This window comes from Suricata suricatta, chromosome 4 (assembly GCF_006229205.1).
Source record: "Suricata suricatta isolate VVHF042 chromosome 4, meerkat_22Aug2017_6uvM2_HiC, whole genome shotgun sequence".
NCBI classification, from domain to species: Eukaryota; Metazoa; Chordata; class Mammalia; order Carnivora; family Herpestidae; genus Suricata; species Suricata suricatta.
Genome location: NC_043703.1, coordinates 98,541,274 through 98,563,148, shown reverse-complemented (window position 1 = coordinate 98,563,148; position 21,875 = coordinate 98,541,274).

Genomic DNA, 21,875 nt, shown 5'->3' with positions numbered 1-21,875 from the left:
TTTTTGTTACTTTTTTTTTCCTCTTCTTTTTTTGGTGGTGGGGGTGGTTATGTTTAAATGAAGTTGCTTTTACAACACCAAAGACTTAATCATCTATTTCCTATATAAAAGGTAGCTACTTTTTTGCATGGACCTCAAGTATATTGTAGTATAGAGGTGGAATTTAAGGAAAGGTATTAAGCAGACTGTGTTTTAGCTTATGGGCAAGTAATAAATTGTATCATTTATCTTGAATGTATCATAGATAAGCTGCTATATAATGATTGCCACTTCAGATAGCTGTGAAATCAGGTGATTAACGTTGGTACTTAACCTTCTAATTTCTGTATAAATCTAATTACATGAAATAGAAGTTGGGGTTTTGACTTTTTACTTTGCTTTTCGGTTTGGAGTGTCATTGTAACTACTGTATTGTAAATGATGGAAAATAATTGCATATGTTAAAAAGAATAAATTGTGTTATATTAAAAAATAAAATAAAATCCTTGCTATTACTGTAAAAAATTTAAAAAAATAAACATATAGCAATGTAAAAAAAAAATTCCAGTGGCATTTTCACAGGAATAGAATAAACAATCCTAAAATTTGTATGGTTGAAACACCTCAAAGCAATCTTGAGAGAGAAGAACAAAGCTAGAGGCAACACACTTCCTTATTTCAAACTATATTATAGAGCTATAGTAATCCAATCAGTATGGCACTGACATAAAAATGGATGCATAGACCAATGGAATCAAGAGCCCCGAAATAAATCCTTATATATATGATCAACTAACATTTGACAAGACACTCAATGGAGAAGGGATAGTTTTTCAACAAATGCTACTGGAAAAATTGAACAGCCATATGAAGAACAATGAAATTAGAACCCTATATAAACCAGTTCCAAAAACGACCTCAAAATGGATTAAAAATTTAAACACAGAGCTAAAACTATAAAACTCCTAGGAGAACACAAAGGGAATAAAATCCTTGACATTCATTTTAACATCCATTTCCTGCATAAGACACCAAAGGCAACAAAAGCAAAAGTTAGTAGAACTACATCAAACTGAGAAGCTTCTGCACAGCCAAAGAAGCAATTGATAGACTTAAAAGTCAATCTATACAAGGTAACTACATATTTGCAAATCATATATCAGATAAGGGGTTAATATGCAAAATATATAAATAACTCACACAACTCAATAGTGCAAACAAAACAAAGAAATAAACAAAAATTTGATTACAAAAATGAGCAGAGGAACTAAACAAACATTTTTCCAAAGGAGACATGCAACATTGTTGTGTGTATATTCCAGATTATCACAAAAATGAAAGGATTGCTAAAAGTTTTAAATCTTTCAACAAGCCCTCTCCCCTGTAATTACTTAAACTCCTGGACTGGAGGAGGATTTTGGTCAGTTACCATAAATCTTTTTATTAAGCTTCCTTTTTCTCATAATAGTATTCATGTTATTTTGTTGTCGTTTCTGATGTCTTTCTCCCTGGTGCCAGGACCCTTCACTACCATAACTTCAAACCAACAGATGATTTTTTTCTACTCAGAGACATTCGTATATGTTGTCGACCTTCGATTTGATTGTCTCTGCCTTTTGTAACTCCTATATCCCCAAATGACCAATGTTGACCCTGTGGTAGTGGCATGTCTGTGCCCCTATTCAGCATGAAGTTACAGAAGTTAAGAACGTTAACCCTCCGCAACCTTAAAGACTTAAGGGTCAAAATTGTTCAGGAGGGTAATAATGAGGAAGGCAAAACCAGAGAAATGTAGACAAAATTAAATCTCCTTACAATCTGCAGTCCACTGATAAATCTCTGAGACATGTAGAGCATGACATTCCTCCAGGAATTCATGGATGTCTTACTGTTGATGTTTCATTAAAGACTAAAACAACCTTATCTTAACAATAGCTAGCCCTCCAAGACCCTGAAGACCTTGCTTTTAACATGCACGAATTCCTTAGAGATTTACATTATTCCCAACCCCTATTAACTAAAACGTATATAATCAGTGATTCCTCACAAGCCCACAGTCTTTCTGCCCAGTAGTCCTGTCTCCACACTATAATAAACGCACATTTTTGTACTGAAGCAACAACAAGAAGAACAACAATGACAACAACAAGACATGTAAATGACCAATAGGTACATTAGAAGGTGCTTGACAGTACCAATCTTCAGGGGAATGCAAATCAAAACCACAAGGAGATACCTACCACCTCACACCTGGTAGAATGGCTCATTAAAAGGACAAAAGATATCAAGTGGTAGTAAAAAGGATGTGGAAAAGAAGTAACTCTTGTGCACTATTGGGGGGGGTGTAAGTTAGTGGTGCTAGTGTGGAGAACACTATGGAGGTTCTCAAAAAATTAATAATACAACTACTATGTGATCAGCAATACTATTGGGTATATATACAAAGGAAATGAAAATAGGATATTGAAGAGATAGTTTACACTCTCATGTTTTTTGTAGCATTACTCACCATAGCCAAGATACAGAAATCTAAATGTCCCTCAATAGATGAATGGATAAGGAAAATGTGACATATCTATATCTATATCTATACCTATATGTGATATATATATATACACACATCATGCATATGAGCATTATATATGCATAAATGTGATATATAACATATATTACTGATATATGTCTGAATATGTATCATATATATGAATATATAGTATTACATATATGTGAATATTATTTAGTCATGATAAAGAAGGAAATCCTTCCATTTGCAACAGCATAGATGGATTTGAGAGTATTATGCTAGCTGAAATAAGCCAGACAAAGAAAGACAAATAATGTATGATATTGCTTATATATATGGAATCTAAAATTCCAAACTCGCAGAAACAGAGAACACAATGCTTGTTACCCAAAGGCAGGGATAGGAAATCAAGAGATATTGGTAAGAATATGAATTCCCAGTTAGAAGAGGAATAAGTTCTGGGGATCTAATGTATAGCATGGTGATTATACTTAATAATAATTGACTATATATTTGAAAGTGCTTACAGATTAGTAGATTTTAAATATTTTTACCATGCACACACACAAATGGTAATTATGTGATGTAATGGAGGTGTTAGCTAACACTATGGTGGTAATTAATTAATAATATATACGAGTACAAAATCAACACATTTTTATATCTTAAACTTACAATGTAGTATGTCAATTACATTTCAGTAAAACTGGAAAAATAATAAAATAAAATAAAATAAAATAAAAACAGGATATAAAATTATAAAGTTAAAAAACTACAGGTCAATCTCAAACATATAGATGCAAAAATCCTATATATGTTAATAGAAAACTAAATTTAGTGGTAAACAAAGACATAATATATAGTGACCAAATTATTCTTGTCTTGGAATGATAACAAGATTTTAGTTTTAAAATAAAACAGAAAAGTCAAATGAAAATATCAATAGATGCAAAAAGGGGACTGAAAACATTTCAAAAGGAATCCATGCAAAATATTTATCAATATGCAGTATAAGAAAATTTCCCTAATCTAAGAAGGTATAACTCAATAAAATCTAAAGCAGACATAATTTTTGATGGTGGTAGTTTAGATTATTCCTTTTTAACTAGAAAAACTAGATATTCACTCTTACTCTTGGACTTAACATTATAAGAAATAAAATAAAATGAAGAATGATTAGAGAATAAATGATAAAATTCTTTTAGTCACAGATATAATTATATATTTATAAGACCCTAAGGAATATTAACAAAGTTTAATAGGTTTTCTAAATATAAAAATCTAAATGCAAAGGTAGTTAAATTTATATTGACAGAATATGTGATTTATAAAATGATACTATTTACAATAACCAAAGATAAAAACGATCACAAAACATGCAAGAATGGTAGAGAAAAATTTAAATCCCATATATAAATACTTGTAAAATTCCTAAATAAATGATGATATAGTCAATTTTTATTGAAAAAAGGTATAGTAGGTTGCATTATCAGCTTTCTCTAACTTGAGTCATATTTAATGTAATCAAAATCTCAGCAGTATAATATTATGGCAATTTACAACTTTTATGGCCTTTCTAGATACCAAGGGTTTTTCTAAAGCTATAGTAATTAGAATAGTTTGGCAATAAATCAGTATTAATGAAAAGAAAAATGGCATAGAGTGGAGAATCAGTTACACATTCACATGTGCATGGAAACTTAGTCCATGACAGAACTGATATTATATCTTATTTGGTAAAAGAGGCTAGTCAATAAATAATATTGGTAATATTATCCCTACTTGATTATGCAACCAAAATCAATTTCAGTTTGCTAAAAGATCTAAATGTGAGTCACTAAATAATAAACATTTTTGAAGATATTTTATTTTTATAAAATTTTGTTGTTTATTTATTATTGAGTCAGAGAGACAGAGCATGAGTTGGAGAGGGGCAGAGAGAGAGGGAGACACAGAATCTGAAGCAGGTTCCAGTCCCTGAGCTGTTAGCACAGAACCCGATGTGGGGCTCGAACTCACAAACCATGAGATCATGACCTGAGCCAATGTCAGACACTTACTTAATCGACTGAGCCACCCAGGCGCCTCTGAAAATAATTTAAGTGTATATATCCATCAGCTTCTCCAGAAAAAGAGAAGCAATGGATGAAGAGAGAGCGAGCGAGAGAGAGAGAGAGAGAGAGAGAGAGAGAGAGAGAGAGAGAGAGAGAGAGGGGCAGGCTCACATGATTGGGAACCTGTAAGTCTGAAACCCAGAGCAGATCAGCAGACTAGAAATTCATGCAGAAGTTAAACCTGTAGTCATCAGTCAGAGTTTTTTCTTCTCCAGGAAACCTCAGTTTTCAATTTTCAATGGATTGGATGAAGCCCACTTACATTATCAAGGGCAACCTCCTTTACTTAAAATCAAATGATTATAGATCTCAGCCTAGCTGAGGTATCTACGCAATATCTTCATCACAACACCAAGATTAGTGTTAAATTAAATAAGTAGGTCCTGTAGCCTAGCCAAGACACAAATTAGATGCAAGAAACATAATAAAAGTAAAGATTAATAAACACAGAAAACGTTATTAAACCTCATCAGTAATCAGGAAAATACACATTAAAGTTTTCTAATAGACAATATTCAATATCCACTGCATGGATAAAATTTAATTGTTTGATAATACCAAATTCAAGATGATGAAGATCAAAAATCTTTATAGAATGTTGGGAGAATTGTAATTACTCTGGAGGACAATTTGGCATATTTAATCAACTGAAATGTGTTAACTCAGAAATTGTACTCCTAGTGACCCAGAAATTTTACTACTATTCATCTACAACAGAGACAACTCTTCCCTCTATGCACCAGAAGGCTTAGACCATAGAACCAAGAATGTTCAGAGCAACACTATTTTGTAATTTGGGGGAAAAAGTAAGCCAAATGTCCATGGACAGAAGCTTGGGCTATAAATAGTTGCATATTCATAGACTAGAATATTCTACTCTGACACTGAACTACCTATGGAAATGAACATGGATAAACCTTAGAAACTCACTGTCAATAATTTTTAAAAGCAATATTCAGAGCAATATGCAATTTTATGTGACATTCATAAACATGCAAAAATAAATAGTACAATTATAAAGATGAAGAAAAGAATTATATAAATCCAATTGAGGATATAGTCATTTATGTATGGGTGGAGAAAGGATGATCAGATTACAAAAGGAAGAATCAAGGAGTTGAGTTTACTGATAATGCTTAATTTCTTAAACTGAGAAAAATATGCTACTATTGGTTATATTGTTATTTTATTTTTAATTTGAAAGTGAGACAGAATGCATGAATGGGCAAATGAGTTGGAAAGGGGCAGAGGAGAGGAAGAGGGAGTCCCAAATGGCCTCCATATTCAGCATAAGACTACTGTGGGGCTTGATTCCATGACCCTGGGAGCATAACCTGAGCTGAAATCAAGAGTTGGAAGCTCAACCAACTGAGCCCCCAAGGCAACCCTATTTTTAATTGTTTTATTTATTTTTTGACAGTGACTTCTGTCTTTTTTTTTTTTAATATTTATTTTTGAGAGAGAGGAAGAGGTGAGCCTGGGAGGGGCAGAGAAAGTGGAGATTTGAAGCAGACTTTGTGCTGATAGCGGACAGCCGGATGTGGGGCTCAAAGTCATAACCTTTGAGATTGTGACTTGAACCAAAGTTGGACGCATAACCAACTGAGTCACCCAAGAGGCTCTATTATTATTTGTTTTAAACTATGTATGTTTAAACATTATTTTGTATGTATTTAATATTAAAATAAATATTTATTCTTGGAATCCTTCAAATTCGTAATGTTTACATAACTTTAGTGCTTAAAAATAATGTTAAATTACCAATTTACCAATTACTCAAATTACCAATACTCATGCCAAAATGCAGTAGTGGTGACTAAATATAAGCTTTTAAGAAAATATGTAACTTGAGGCTTCTAAGTCACTTAAGATCATCTTCTTTCTTCTGAGTTCTCCTACTTCTTCATTTTCTCAATATCTCCTACATATTTCTCACTTTTACTTGATCAAGTGGAAATTATTCCAAAAGTCCATACTTTTATAAGTTCACAGTTTACCCACTATTTTATAGTCCATAATGGGTGTCCTAATCCTACAGCTGGGGTATCTATTTATTTTCTGATTTAGCATACTGTTGTTTTCCAATTAGTATTTGACAATAAAGTGAAAAAATCTTAGGTTAAATTTAGACCCTTCAAATTTGGCCATTGAAAATGTCATGTAATATAGTTACATTGAGATCTATATTATAATATTCCTAACAATTCTCTATTGAAAACAAGAAGTTGTGTTATAGTTTGAACACTTTTAGGTTATATTTTGATACTAGCAATCCCTGTATAACTAAACAGGAGAGCCATGAAGATCAATATATGACTTAAGTTGTTTTGTTTTATTTTCCTTCATATCTTCTTATTTCTTTGACCTTTAGAAGATTTACAACGGTGAATTTAGTTTTCAAAATGATTAAATACTCACAAGGTACTTCTGCTGTTGTTGTTTTTGGCCAGATTAATCTGAAGTGTTTTATATTGGGATTGATGAAAACACAGTCTTTAGAACCATTTTCTTCCCACTGAATAGTGTCAGGTTTTCAGCTAGTAAGGTATCAGGGCTAGGATAAATAAATATTTTCTTCATCAGTGAGCAAATATAAGAATGTTTTAAAGAGAATGACCAGAGTGTTCTGTTTTGAAGAACTATGGAAAAAGTAAAGATCAATACAGGCATACCTCAGGTTTGGTTCCAGACCACTGCAGTAAAGTGAATGTTGCAATAAAGTGAGTCTTATAAATGTTTTGGTTTCTCAATGCATATAAAAGTTGTGTTTATATTATACTGTAGTCTATTAATGTGGAATAGCATTATATCTAAAGAATGATACTTTAATTAAATAGTTTTTAAAAACTACATTGCTAAAAAATACTAACCATTATATGAGTTTCAGCAAGTTATAATCTTCTTGCTAGTGTGAGTTCTTGGTTCGATGTTGGTGGCTGGTAACTAATCAGAGGGGTGGCTGCTAAAGTTTGGGGTGGCTGTGGCAATTTCTTAAAATAAGACAACAATGGAGTTTGTTGCATCAACTGATTCTTCCTTTCACCTGAACACTTAAAGGCTATGGTATGTTTTTAACTGACCTAATTTCAATAGTATATACCTTTAAAAATAAAGAAAAGGTGCTGATTTTATACTTTATTCATATGTTAGCCACATATCCTTGAAAAATATTGTGTCATATTTTTGCCTTCCTAGCTCTACAAAGCAAAAATAGATCCATTTAAAACACAGAAAGAAAGGCATTTATATTATTATTCTTTGGAAGACAGAGGAAAGGGTAAACTAATTAATGCATTACCTTTGCAAAACCTACAATGAGTTTGTATTTTCCATACTGCCCATTACCAGGTTACTAATGATTATAATCAGAAACTTTTTGGCACATTTTAAAACATGATAAACATGATCATTGTGGATTAAATAAATTGAAAATTCACTTTTGAAAACCCAAATATACCATTTCTAAAACATAAATAAGAGTCCCAAGATCAAAGCCATCATATAGTTACACAGTGATTCTAAAATTCAATTTATTAAAATTAAGTTTATTATAGTGATTTAAAAAAATAGATGATAACATTGGGACAGCATATTATGTTCCATTTATGATAAAAAACAGATGACCGCACCAATGATCTACATCCCTAAAAGGCTTACGGAAAAATTTCAGAAGTATCTGCTTTGGTAGGCAGCTTTCTTACACCATACATAAAAGTAAACTCAAAAAGGATGAAAGACATAAACATAAGACAGGAAGCCATCAAAATCCTAGAAAATAAAGCTGACAAACATCTCTTTGACCTCAGCCACAGCAGCTTCTTACTCAATACATCCCCAGAGGCAAGGGAAAGCAAAAATGAACTATTAGGACGTCATCAAAATAAAAAGCTTCTGCATAGCAAAGGAAACAGTCAGCAAAACTAAAAGGCAACCAATAGGATGGAAGAAGATGTTTGCCAATGACATATCAGATATTGGGTTAATATCCAAAATCTATAAGGAATTTATCAAACTCAACATACAAAAAACGAATAATCCAGTGAAGAAATGGGCATAACACATGAATAGACATTTCTCCAAAGAAGACATCCAGATGGCTAATGACATATGAAAAGATGCTCAATTCAGTCATCATCAGGGAAATACAAATCAAAACCACAATAAGACACCACTTCACACCAGTCAGAATGGCTAACATTAACAACTCAGGCAACAAGAGATAATGGCGAGAATATGAAGATAGAGGATCTCATATGCATTGCTGGTGGGAATGCAAACTGGGACAGTCATTCTGGAAAACAGTATGGAGGTCCCTCAAAAAATTAAAAATAGAACTACCCTATGACCCAGTAATTGTACTACTAGATATTTATCCAAGGAACACAGGCATGCTGTTTCAAAGGAGCATATGCACCCCAATGTTTATAGCAGCGTTTCCGACAACAGTCAAAGTCTGGAAAGAGCCCAGATGTCCTTTGACAGGTGAATGGATAAAAAAAAGATGTGGTATAAACATATAATAGAGTATTACTCAGCAATCAAAAAATGGAATCTTGCCATTTGCAACTACATGTATGGAACTAGAAGGTATTATGCTAAGTGAAATTAGTCAGAGAAAGACAAATATCATATGATTTCACACATATGAAGAATTTAAGATACAAAACAGATAAACATAAGAGAAGCAAAAATAATATAAAAACAAGGAGGGTGAAAAAACATAAGAGACTTATTTTTTAAATTTTTAAATAATATTTATGTATTTTTGAGACAGAGAGAGACAAAGTATGAACAAGGGAGGGGCAGAGAGAGAGAGAGACACAGAATCTAAAACAGGCTCCAGGCTCTGAGCTGTCAGCACAGAACCTGACGCAGGGCACCAACTCACAAACCGCAAGATCATGATCTGAGCCAAAGTCAGACGCTTCACAGACTGAGCCACCAGATGCCCCAAGAGACTCTTAAATACAGGGAACAAACTGAGGGTTGCTGGAGGGGTTGTGGGTGGGGGATGGGCTAACTGGATAAGAGGCAGTAAGGAGACACTTGTTGGGATGAGCACTAGATGTTACACATCTGGGATGAATCACTGGAATCTCCTCCTGAAATCATTATTGCACTATTTGCTAACTGGGATGTAAATTTATAAATAATAAACAAAAAAACAAATAAATAAAAGTAACAAATAAAATTGACTTTTCATTAAAATTTACTACTTCAAGTCAGAGTAGTGTTTTACCCTACTTGAAAGAATGATAAAATATAGTTAATAGTGAATTTTTATATTCATAAGATAAATTGGAATAGTCACTGGGGAAAACATGGAGCTTCCTCAAAAAATTAAAAATAAAAATACCATATGCTCCAACCATCTCATTATCGGGTATTTACTAAAAGAAAGTGAAAATACTACTTTGAAAAGATATGCACCTTTACATTTATTGCAATATTTCCAGTAGCCAAGATATGGAACCAATCTAAGAATCCATCAATAAATGAGTGGATAAGAAAGATGTTTTGTGTATGTACACACACGCAAATATACATGTACAATGGAAAATTATGTCTCCATAAAAATGAATGAGATCATGCCATTTGTGACAACATGGTAGGATCTAGAGGGCATAATGCTAAGTGAAATATGTCAGAATGTGAAAAACAATTGCCATATGATTTAATTCATATGTGGAATCTAAAAATCAAAACAAATAAACAAATAGTAGAATCAGACATGTAAATACAGAGAACAAGCTGATGGTTGCCAGAGAAGAGAGGTTGGGAGGGTGGGCAAAATGGGTGAAGAGGAGTGGGAAATACACCCTTTCTGTTACAGAATGTATAAGTCATGAGAATAAAAGGCACAGCATAGGGAATAGAGTCAATGATATTGTAATAGCATTGCATGGTAACAGATGGTAGCTATACTTGTGTTGAGCACAGCACAATGTATAGAGAAGTTGAATCATTATGTTGTATATCTGAAACTAATGTAACATTGTGTGACAACCATTCTCAAATAAAAACAAATTTAAAAAAATATCACACTAAATTAAGGAAAAACACATGATTATTTCTATATGTACAATTAAGATTTTAAAATAAAAGTACGTAAGGTTTTCTATAAGATCACTTAGAATAGCTGAAAAGAATGTACACCTACAAGATGAATAAAATGTAACACTTAGAATGTGGTTACAAGTTTCCTTATTAAAATGTGAGGGGGAAACTTACAATGCTGTACATTTCATTATTATTTTAGCATTGTTATGGATGATTTCTGCCTTCTTCGCTGGAGTGCCAGACATGTAAGTGAAGAAGGCATCCTGGTTAGGCAAGATCTTGGGTTCACCAAGTGAGTTAGAGATAAGCCAAGTTTCTGTGCCCAGTCAGCATTCCTGACCCACAGAATTGTGGAAAATTATAAAATAGTTGTTTTCTTTTAAGCCAATTGGTCGGCATAATTTATTAAGCTGACCCGATATGAATCAAGGGCTATAAGACTGGCTTCAGTAAAAGAGGATGAGGCCAACACAGCAATATACTGAGGGCTGAGGGAGGAGGCAAAGAAAAAGGAAGGGGGCTGGGGAGCAGCAGGGAGCTGAAGGAAGAGAAATGGATGGAATAGGAGAGGAGAAGGGAGGGGAGAAAAGAGGAGGAAACGAAGCCCATAAATGAATAACTCCATGACCGTATTTGTACTCCGAGATCCAACTGATCTGGAGCTCCCAGACACAGTAAATGCCCCCATTTTTGAAAGTTAGGCTGAGTTGGATTTGTCAGAACAGTTCTAACTAAAAAGCCCCTACCAGTAGAGGGCCTTCTCTGGCCATTAACAGAACTCCACAGCAGGATAAGCTCTTGTCCATTAACCTTCTTAAAATACTGATGTAGATTAAAGTGAATACTAGGACGGTGAAATTCAGTTCAGCTCCCACAGGTTTGTTTTGTTTTCCTGCAGAACGAATTATATGGCAAAACTATGTCATCAAGGTTTGCGATTGGTGGAAATATAAACAGAAAGAACTGAAAGGGGGTTTAATATTATTTCTCTTGAAATTAGAGGTTACTAGCAATGGACATAAATCACATAATCAATTATTACTATTTGCATTTTAGTTCTTTTTCTAACTGTGTTATGATGGCTAGATCCATCTTTAAAAATGAGATTTACAATTTGTAACACCTAAGAGATTCCTTAGTTTTGAGTCTACTAGAGCAAGAGGGAAAAAAAGGTTTCAATTATTTTGATCTAATGAGATTACCAGAGTTCTTTGCATATGTAGCTTTTCTTCAGCCATCTTCAAAATAAAGTAAAATAAGCCTTTGATTCCTGTCCCCTTATTAATCACTTCCATTTTCCATATTTTTGCAAATGATTGCTGTGTCTATGTACAAAAATGAATCACATTAGTCCTTGCCCAAATATAAAGAAATAATAACCCATTGGACACTGTATTATAAAAACAACCTCATGTTATATTACAATGGAAATATCAATAAACAGGATCTAAAGAAGGCTGACTGTATAAGAAACAGAAGGAACACAGAAAACACCTTGTTGCTTAGTCATTCTGAAATCAGCTGGATGTGAAATCAATGGTCAGCAAAGAATACAGCAAGTACCCAGAAAGCTTGATCGAATCAATCAATCCAAAGATTTCCTTTTTGCATGCAATAGCAAAGCCAACAAAATTTAAATGAGAATTTAATCAAGAATAGATTTACTACTAAAAATTACCTTATTTGTAATTCATTCACAAAGGCTGGGTAACAAGATAACAACTTCATATACTTGAGAAAAACTTTTCAAGTTTTCAAATGTACATGGTTCATTTTGAGAATAATAGAGAATTTTTAAATGTTGAAATATATTTAACTTTTAAAATGTGGCAGGTATTATGCGTAATAATGAATTAATCAAATTTATAGAAAAGAAAGATTAATTTCTTTTTTTTAAGTTTATTTATTTATTTTGAGAGAGACAGGGATAGTTTGAATAGGGGAGGGGCAGAGAGACAGGGAGAGGGAGAATCCCAGAAGGCCCTAAGCTGCCCGCCTAGACCCTGATGGTGGGTTCAAACTCGCCATACCATGAGATGATGACCTGAGCCAAAACCAAGAGATTTGGATGCGTAACTGACTGAGTAACTCAGTCACCCCAAGAAAGGTTTTTAAGAATAGGAATTGATATAAAGTTATAAGATTGTGTGTACTTAATATGACAGTTATTAGGTTAAAAGACAGAAGGAACCAAAGTATGTATAAGAAATTAGTCTATCTACCTTTAGACCTACATTTTCACCTGTGCATTATCAGTTAAATTTTACTTTAGTAGACGAGGAAACATGTGCACACAAACATTAAACTAAATGTTTAAAAATTGCAGACAAGTCTATTTAAAGTGATACAGTACTGTGATTTGAAAGTTTTTTCAGAAATCAAAAACTAATGTCTAATGTATGATGTTTTTTCAAGAAGCAAAAACGAAAGTCTCTCTCAAGAATCAGTGTCCATATGACTAGAGCTGATACATGAGTATCCCAGCTGTTTGAGCCCTTGACCTGGATAACTCACAGCAGCCAAGTGCTGGGTAACATACTTTATATTGACTACCTTCTCTCCTCTATTTTACTTTCCCACCCCCAAGAATAATTTAGTACCCTTCCCAATAAACTACTTGAGCACAAATCTTTATTTCAGTGTGTCTGTTTTCAGGGAATCCAATGTAAGACGTATGATGAGAACTTTTTTTTTTTTTTGAGAGAGAGAGAGAGAGAGAGAGAGAGAGAGACAGAGCATGAGCAGGGGAGCAGGGGAGGGGCAGAGAGAGAGGGAGACACAGAATCTGAAGCAGCTCCAGGCTCTGAGCTGTCAGCACAGAGCCTGATTTTTGAATCCACCACAAGATCATGACCTGAGCCAAAGTTAGACACCTAACCAACTGAGAACAATTCTTATTCTTTTGAAATTATGTTAACATTTTACAATTCTCTAGGTGTTCACAAACTGCATTTTTTCTAACTTTCATTGCATTCAAAATTTTAAGTGCAAAGGTAATAAATGTGTGTTTTTTTAAGTTAAAATAATAGAAAAAGTTAATAGTGTCATCTCCATTTTTATTCTTGCCTCACTGAAATAATCCTATTTCTCCAAGGTCTAGTGTATAGCCTTCCACAACTTCTTTGATGCTCATAAACATATGCATAATCTTATGAGGGATTTCTCTTTTTTGTGTATCATAAAGTTTAAGGTTTTCAACACAATGATATGATACCCATTATACGTGAAATTTTTACAATAAGGTTACAGGTATAAGATCATAATATACTAAGCTGGTTAATATATCCACCAGCTGACATAGTTACCATCTTTTATGTGTGTGTGGCGAGTTTTACAATTTATTTTCTTAACTTTTAAGTGGGTAATACAGTATGGCTAACTACATTCACCTGGCTGTATATTAGATCCCCAGAATTATCCATCGTATAGCTGGAGGTCTGAATCATTTGACCAGTATCTCCACATTTCCCCCACTCTCCCCACTCCCTGGCAACCAGCATACTAATATTTATTTCCAAATTAAACTTTTTTAGATTCTACATATAAATGAAAACATAAAATATGTGTCTTTCTTTGTCCAAATATTTTCACGTGTCATAATGGCTTCAAGGTCTAGCCATGTTGTCACAAAGAACAGGATTTCCTTCTTTCATATGGATGAATGACATTCTGCTATATATATATCACACATATATATATATATTTTTTTCCTTTATCCACTTACCCATTGACAGACACTGAGCTTGTTTTCATGTCTTGGCTAATGTGAATAATAGAGTATAGATATCTTGTCAAGATAGTAATTTCATTTCCTTTGGATATATACTCAGGTGTGAGATTTCTGGATCATATGCTTGTTGTAGTTTTTGAGGAAATTCCATACAGTTTTCCATAGTGGCTACACCAATTAACCTCCTTGTTTATAGTGCATAAGGCTTCTCTTTTTTCCACATCTTTGCCAACACGTTATTTCTTCTCTTTTTTGATAACAGCCTTTTTAACAGCTGTGAAGTGGTATCTCATTGTGAGTTTGATTTGCATCTCTCTGGTGATGAGTGATGTTAAGAATTTTTTATGTACCTATCTGTTGGCCATTGGCATGTCTTCTTTGGAAGAATGTTAATTCAAGTCTTTTGCTCATTTTATAAATAGATTTTTCCCTGAGTTTTATGAATTCCTTATGTATTTTAGATATCAACCCCTTATGAAAAGATGGTTTGCAAATATTTTCTCCCATTCTGTAGGTATCTTTTCATTTTGGTGAATGTTTTACTATGCAGACACTTTGTCATCTATTTTGAGTTAATTTTTATGAGTGGTGTTATTAGGTGTACAATTTCATTATTTTGCATGTGGATATCCAGTTTTCCTATCACCTTAATTGGAGAGACTATTCTTTGCTCATTGAGTATCTTGGCTTCCTTGTCAACTATTATTTGACCATATATGCATTAGTTTATTTCTGGGCTCTTGACTCCATTGGTCTGTGTTTGTTCATACCATACTGATTTACTTACTCTAGTTTTGTAGTATGATTTGAAATAAGGAAGTATAATACCTCCAACTTTGTTCTCTTTTCTTGAGATTGTTCAGCTACTTGGGGTCTTTTGTGGTTCCATACAAATTTTAGATGTTTTTTTTCTATTTCTGTAAAGAATGCCATTGGAGTTTTGATATGATTAGATTGAATGAGTAGATGGCTTTGGTTAGTATAGACTATTAACAATATTAATTCTTCTAAACCATGAATATTTTTTCATTTATATTTGTGTCCTCTTCAATTTCCTTCACCAATGTTTTATACTTTTTAATGCACAGATCTGTTAGCTCTTTGGTTAACTTCATTCCTAAGTATTTTATTAATGAATGAATGAAAGAATGAATGAATTCATTTTCTTTTATTTATTGGTTTTGATGCTACTGTGAATTTCTTTTTTCAGTTATTTTGGTAGTCTATAGGAACATATCTGATTTCTGTATTTTGGTTTTGTATCTTGCAACTTTAACAAATTCATTGAATAGTTCTAACAGGCTTTTTTGGGAATATCTTCAGGATTTTTCTATATATAAAATCATATTATCTGCAAACAAACAATTTTACTTTTTCTTTCCAAGTTGAGCACATTTTTTTTCTTGACTATTTGCTCTAGCTAAGACTTCCACTACTATGTTGAATAGGAGTGGTGCGAGTTGACACCTTTTCTTGTGCCTGATTTTAGAAGAATAGTTTTCAACCTATCATCATTGACTGTGATGTTAGCTGTAGCTTTTCCATATATGGCCTTTATTATGTTGAGTTACATTACTTCTATATTCAATTTGTTGTGTTTTTATCAGGATATGATATTAATTTCTAGTGGTTTGCTGCATAAATGAAATAATCATGGTTTTAAATTTTAAGTCCAAATTAGTTAACATACACTATAATAATGATTTTAGGAATAGAATTTAGTGTTCCATCACTTATGTATAACACCCAGTGCTCATCCCAACAAGCGCCCTCCTTAATGCCCATCACCTATTTAGCCCATCCTCCCACTCAAAACCCTGCCAGCAACCCTCAGTTTGTTTTCTATATTTAAGAGTCTCTTATGGCTTGCCTGCCTCTGTTTTTATCTTATTTTTAGTTCTCTTTCCCTATGTTCATTTGTTTTGTTTCATAAATTCCACATATGAATGAAATCATATGATATCTGTCTTTCTCTGACTTATTTCTCTTAGCATAATACACTCTGGTTCCATCCACATTACAAATGGCACAATTTATTCTTTTTTGATTGCCGAGTAATATTCCATTGTGTGTGTGTGTGTGTGTGTGTGTGTGTGTGTGTGTACACATACCACATTTTGTTATGCATATATCAGTCAATGGATATTTGGCCCTTTTCATACTTTGGCTATTGTCAATAGTGCTACTATAAACACTGGGGTGCATGTGTCCCTTTGAATCAGCATACCTGTATCCTGTGGATAAATATCTAGTAGTGCAATTGCTGGGTCATAGGGTAGTTCTATTTTTAATTATTTGAGGAACTACCGTACTGTTTCCCAGAGTGGCTGCCCCAGATTGAGTTCCTACCAGAAGTACATAAGTGTTCTTCTTTCTCTGCATTTTTGCCAACATCTGTTGTTACCTGAGTTGTTAATTTTAGCCATTCTGACAGGTGTGAGATGGTGTTTCATTGTGGTTTTGATTTGTATTTCCCTGATGAAGAGTGATTTGAGACTCTTTTCATGTGTCTATTAGCCATCTGGATGTCTTCTTTGGAGAAGTGTCTATTCATGTCTTCTGCCCACTTCTTCACTGGGTTATTTGCTCTATTAATGTGGTATATCACATTTACTGATTTGCATATGTTGAACCAGGCTTTCATCCCAGAGATAAATGCCACTTGATTATGGTATATGATCCTTTTAAATATGATGTTAAATTCAGTTTGTGTTAGAAAGTGAAAAACAGTCAGTAATATATCTTCCAGACTGGGAAGACATTTTAATACTATAAAGTGAAGCAAGCCACTCCATACCATTTTCAAAGGCTTTTATTCAGCGTAACTTACTGTCAAGGGATAATTGTGTGGACAGATAATTCAGTTGGTATATGATCTCTATTCTCTGCTTATTCTCTACACCTATCCAGACCTTAATCCCCAACTTTTATGGATCAAGGGGCATGGTAGTGAGGTCACAGGGTAATGACACACTGTCAGTGTACCTCTTTAGGGAAGATGGGAACAGCCTTCTGGCACTCCAGTCAGGGCACACATTAACCTCCAGGTGGCCTGAGACACACAGCCCCAAGAGAGGTCATAGTGAGGACATGAACAAGATGGAGAGCCAAACATAGAGTTCACTAATAATTTGCTGAGAATTTTTGCATCTATATTAATAAAGGATATTAGTTCATAGTTTTCTTTTCTTGGAGTGTCCTCCTCTGGCTTTGGAACGAGCATAAGGCTGGCATCATAAAATGAGTTTGAGAATCTTCCCTCTTCAACTTTTCAGAAGGCTATGAGAAGGATTGGTGTTATCTCTCTATAAATGTTTGGTAGAATTTACTGTGAAGCATCTGGTGGTCCTGAACTTGCTTTTTTTCTTTCTTTCTTTTTTCTGAGAGGATTTTGATCACTAAATTATCAAGCTGATACTGGGATGATCTAGGGGCCTGGGGTTCACAGGAGTCTACAGGGAGGCACCTAGGGCTACAGGAGTAGGTCTGGTGCTAGGATGGGCTGACTCTTGGGTCTTTTCTGAAGTTGGGTGGGGACTTCATTCTCCCTCCTCCATGAGGTGGGGGTCTTACTTTGCACTATGCCGCTGGGGCTTGGGAAAGGGATGATGAATATAATGTGTACCTATCATTCTACCCTCAGCAATAAATTGTTTCTTATTTCTGTGCTTGACCAGGTACGGTGCCAGGTACCTAGAATCTTTAGCTTTTGTGAAGGTATCTTTGTGCAAGGAATGTTGTTCAAATTGACATTGCCAGGGAGAAGAAAAGCATTAGAAACTCCTATGTTACCACTTTGTCCTATCTTTTTAAATGCTTGCTTTCTTCTTTCTGTTCTTTCATTAATGTGTGAAACTTAGTCTCATGTTGAGTCTTTTTCAGTTTTTTTTTTTTACTGTTATTGCCACTATGTCAATTCTTCATCTGTGAATGATCAGTTTATACCCCTTATTCATTATCTATCGAATTTTTAAAAGTGTTTTATACTATTCTGTAGAGATTCTTCTGTATTATTTATATCTATGAATTAGCATAATGTTTCATATGTTATTTAAATTGACTATTTTTTGTGCTCAAGATAGTATGATGTTAAAAAAAAGATAGGGAGGGTGTTCTTAAGGAATATGTGACGTATATATGTGTAGATAAATATAGACTCAAATGAGGAGGAAAATTAATGTATGATAAAAGTGACATTTCATCTCCAAGAGGAAAGATGGCTTACTTAACATGTCACTGATATAATGAATAATCTCTAGGAAAATAAGTTTAGACCTTTGTCTCACATCACAGAAATATATATTGTACCAAGAAAGAAAAAAGAAGAAAAGAAATAAGAAATCAAAAGAAGTCTTTAATTCTCTGACTCAGATGTCTTATCAGAAAAATAGGGATATACAAACTCTCACAGCAAAGGTAAAATAATGAATATGAAAGCTCTTATCAGAAAAATAGAATAAAGTCATCTATAAATGCAAAACAGAAATCTTATATTTTAAAGAATGAGTTGCTTCATTGTAGTGTGTTTTGCAGCTAGAGCTATCTATTCAGTTGTAAGGTACAGGCCACTAAATTTCATATAAGTGCATACTGTAAAAGCTCTCAATAAAAGAGAATTTACAACAAAAGAGAAAAAAAGTTGCTATACCTTTGTGATACTAATGCAGGCAATTTGCATAAAGGGAATATGAATAAGAAATTTCTCCAGGAGATTGTTAGATATAAGTAAAGCAGAGGAAATTTGCTTATTTCTCATTAAATCCAAGAGAAATTATTCATCTCCATGAATACAAATGAAAGCTTTCCAAATAGTGTGGTCATAACATAGTAATTAAATGCCTAGTGCCAGCCAAATTCCTTCATTTTTCTAAATTATTATAATTACAATTGACCATTACTGATAATTACAGTGATCAGAGTCAAAGTCCAATTTTTCATTCTCTTTTCTGTAATAAGTGTGTAACTTCCCTTGAATAAAATCCACCAAGTTTTCTTTTTCCTTACTGAAACCCTTTGTGACTTTTTACTCCATCTCCACACAAAACAACTCTCCCTTAATCCTCTTATTATTTTTATTCACCTCAGAAAAGGTGGTTTCATGTTGGATTTCCCTTAGGGACTAATCAGGAGGTGTTCGGCTATATAAGCATTGTATCAAGGTATACTTAAAAGATTAAATATATAGAGCCTTCAAAAAAGGTTCTATGTATTCTAAGTGCCTGAGTCATTTCATACCCACGTATTATGCCTGTAATTACAATAAGAGCTATCAATCAAAGATCCTAATCAATTTCTTGGAGAAAGCACACAAGTTAAAGAAAATGATTAGCTAACCCTTTCAACTTTACATGAATTCCATACTTCTCAGCCCATATAGATGTATCATTTTCCTAACTAGGATACATGACATAAGTGGTGGTTTCTGTTGGGGGACTTTACAAGGATTCCCCGCAAAGCATATATTTAATGTTTCTTTCCTCTTGAATTAATTCATTCCATTCTGCAGATGTCTTCCTTGAATATGTAAATGCCTCTAAGTCAAGCTGCCCCAATCATCCTTAGCATGAGTTTATCAACTAGCGTCGTTTTAGGAGTACTAACTCAGATCAAGTGTTCAGGAATTTCTAAAGGCTGTTTTGGCAATCTGAATCAACATTTTGATGCATAGAAATTTTGGCCCTGCAGTATAGCTATGAAAAGGCACAGATAAATGGATATTTGTTGTATCGTGCTTTATTACAGTAAAAAAATTTTTTGAACAACTTGTATGTCAATAGATAACTAACTAAACTAAGGTATAAATATGGGACAGAAAATATTTAGCTACTATAAAATGATTATGCACACACACAAAATATATACTTATTAACATAAGAACTTGTCCAAAATATATAATTCCATTTATATATAATTGAATGTGTTTGTGTATGTGTGTAAACAAAGAGAAAGGAAAAATCACATCCACATACTAATAGGGCTTTATCTGAGTGGCAGGGTTTCAGGCAACTTTAATCTTTTATAACTTTTATAGAATTTTATATATTTTTATGTATTTATAAAGCTGCAGCATGAAGCAATCTTCAAGTAGATCTCATTTAATTGCCTCTATTTATCATTTATAAATATATATCTACTGTTTACTTTCTGGATTGGTTGAATCATGTCCCTATAAAAGTCTACAACATTCACAGAGGCAAAAGGAAAAAAAAAAACTATTAGATTTGTGTTCCCTATCTAGAACAGTCCAACATATTTATCCTGTGATACAAAGACATATTTAACTGAAAAACTTATTCACAATTTTATACTGTGCAAGGCTTTGCCTTTTACTCAGAAACACTGTTGCCTTTATCAAACCCAATTCTCTGGGGGAAAAAAAATGGAAGAGACCTGTAGCAGAACTGTGTTACCCACTGTAGATCAAGAGGCTTCAGTGAACCCCCAGAAGCCAATATTCTGTGGAAATTTACTGCTTCAGATCCCTGCAACAAGTTGCTGATAGCAAGATTCTTCTATATGTCTCACGATCCTTTGCTTACTCTTATTTATTATTCTCATCTTCATGTGTTTCTGATTTATTCTAAGATTTAGCCTTTCATATGTAGCCTATAGTGGTCCCACTCCTAAGTCTAAGATTCACTAGAAACACTTATCTCTCAACACCAACAGTTTTTAAGAGGATGATTTTTTTCTTGTCTCCCCAGACCCACTGGGAACATTTGGCAAAGTCTGGAAACATTTTTGGTTGTCATGATTTGGGAAAGAAAGTGCCAGAAATACTGTTAAACACTGTTAAGCATCTTCCAATGCATAAAACATCCTCCCTACCATGAATACATACAACGAAGAATGATCTGATCCAAAATAAAGCTGAGGTTGAGCAATGCTTCTCTTGATAGAAGTTTTGGCTAAATGAGAAGAAAAAATAGGGGACTGAGAATAAATAGAGGTTCCTTCACTCCATGGAAATGACTGTTTTTCAACTATGTTAACACATAGCCACCACAACCAGTTTTAAACCTATTCATCCTTCACCAAAAATCTGCTTCTGTAAACACAGCTTTACAAGCCAAACAACCAGCAAGAGCTTATTGTTTTTGAAAGTCAGACAATCATAAATGAACTTATTCCAATAAACACACTACTCAACAACAGTAATTAATAGTTACTACACATATATAGACGTGGTCAACCATTTGCACCTCTGAAAATCTACCTATCTCTAAACTTGGTGCTCCTCAAAGCCCTACATAAAATTAGCAGGTTTCTTTCTTTGTGTAGATTGTGCCTGACCGACAGAGTTGTATCTTACTCTAGTAAGCAGTAAATTTATCTTTGTCTTTACATTTCAGAATTGTGAAAGGATTATGAGAATATCTCTCAATATCTGAAATAAAAAGGTAAATTATTGATTTTTATAATAAGGGAAGGCCATGCTGATCAGGAAAAACAGACTGTTGATTTTGTT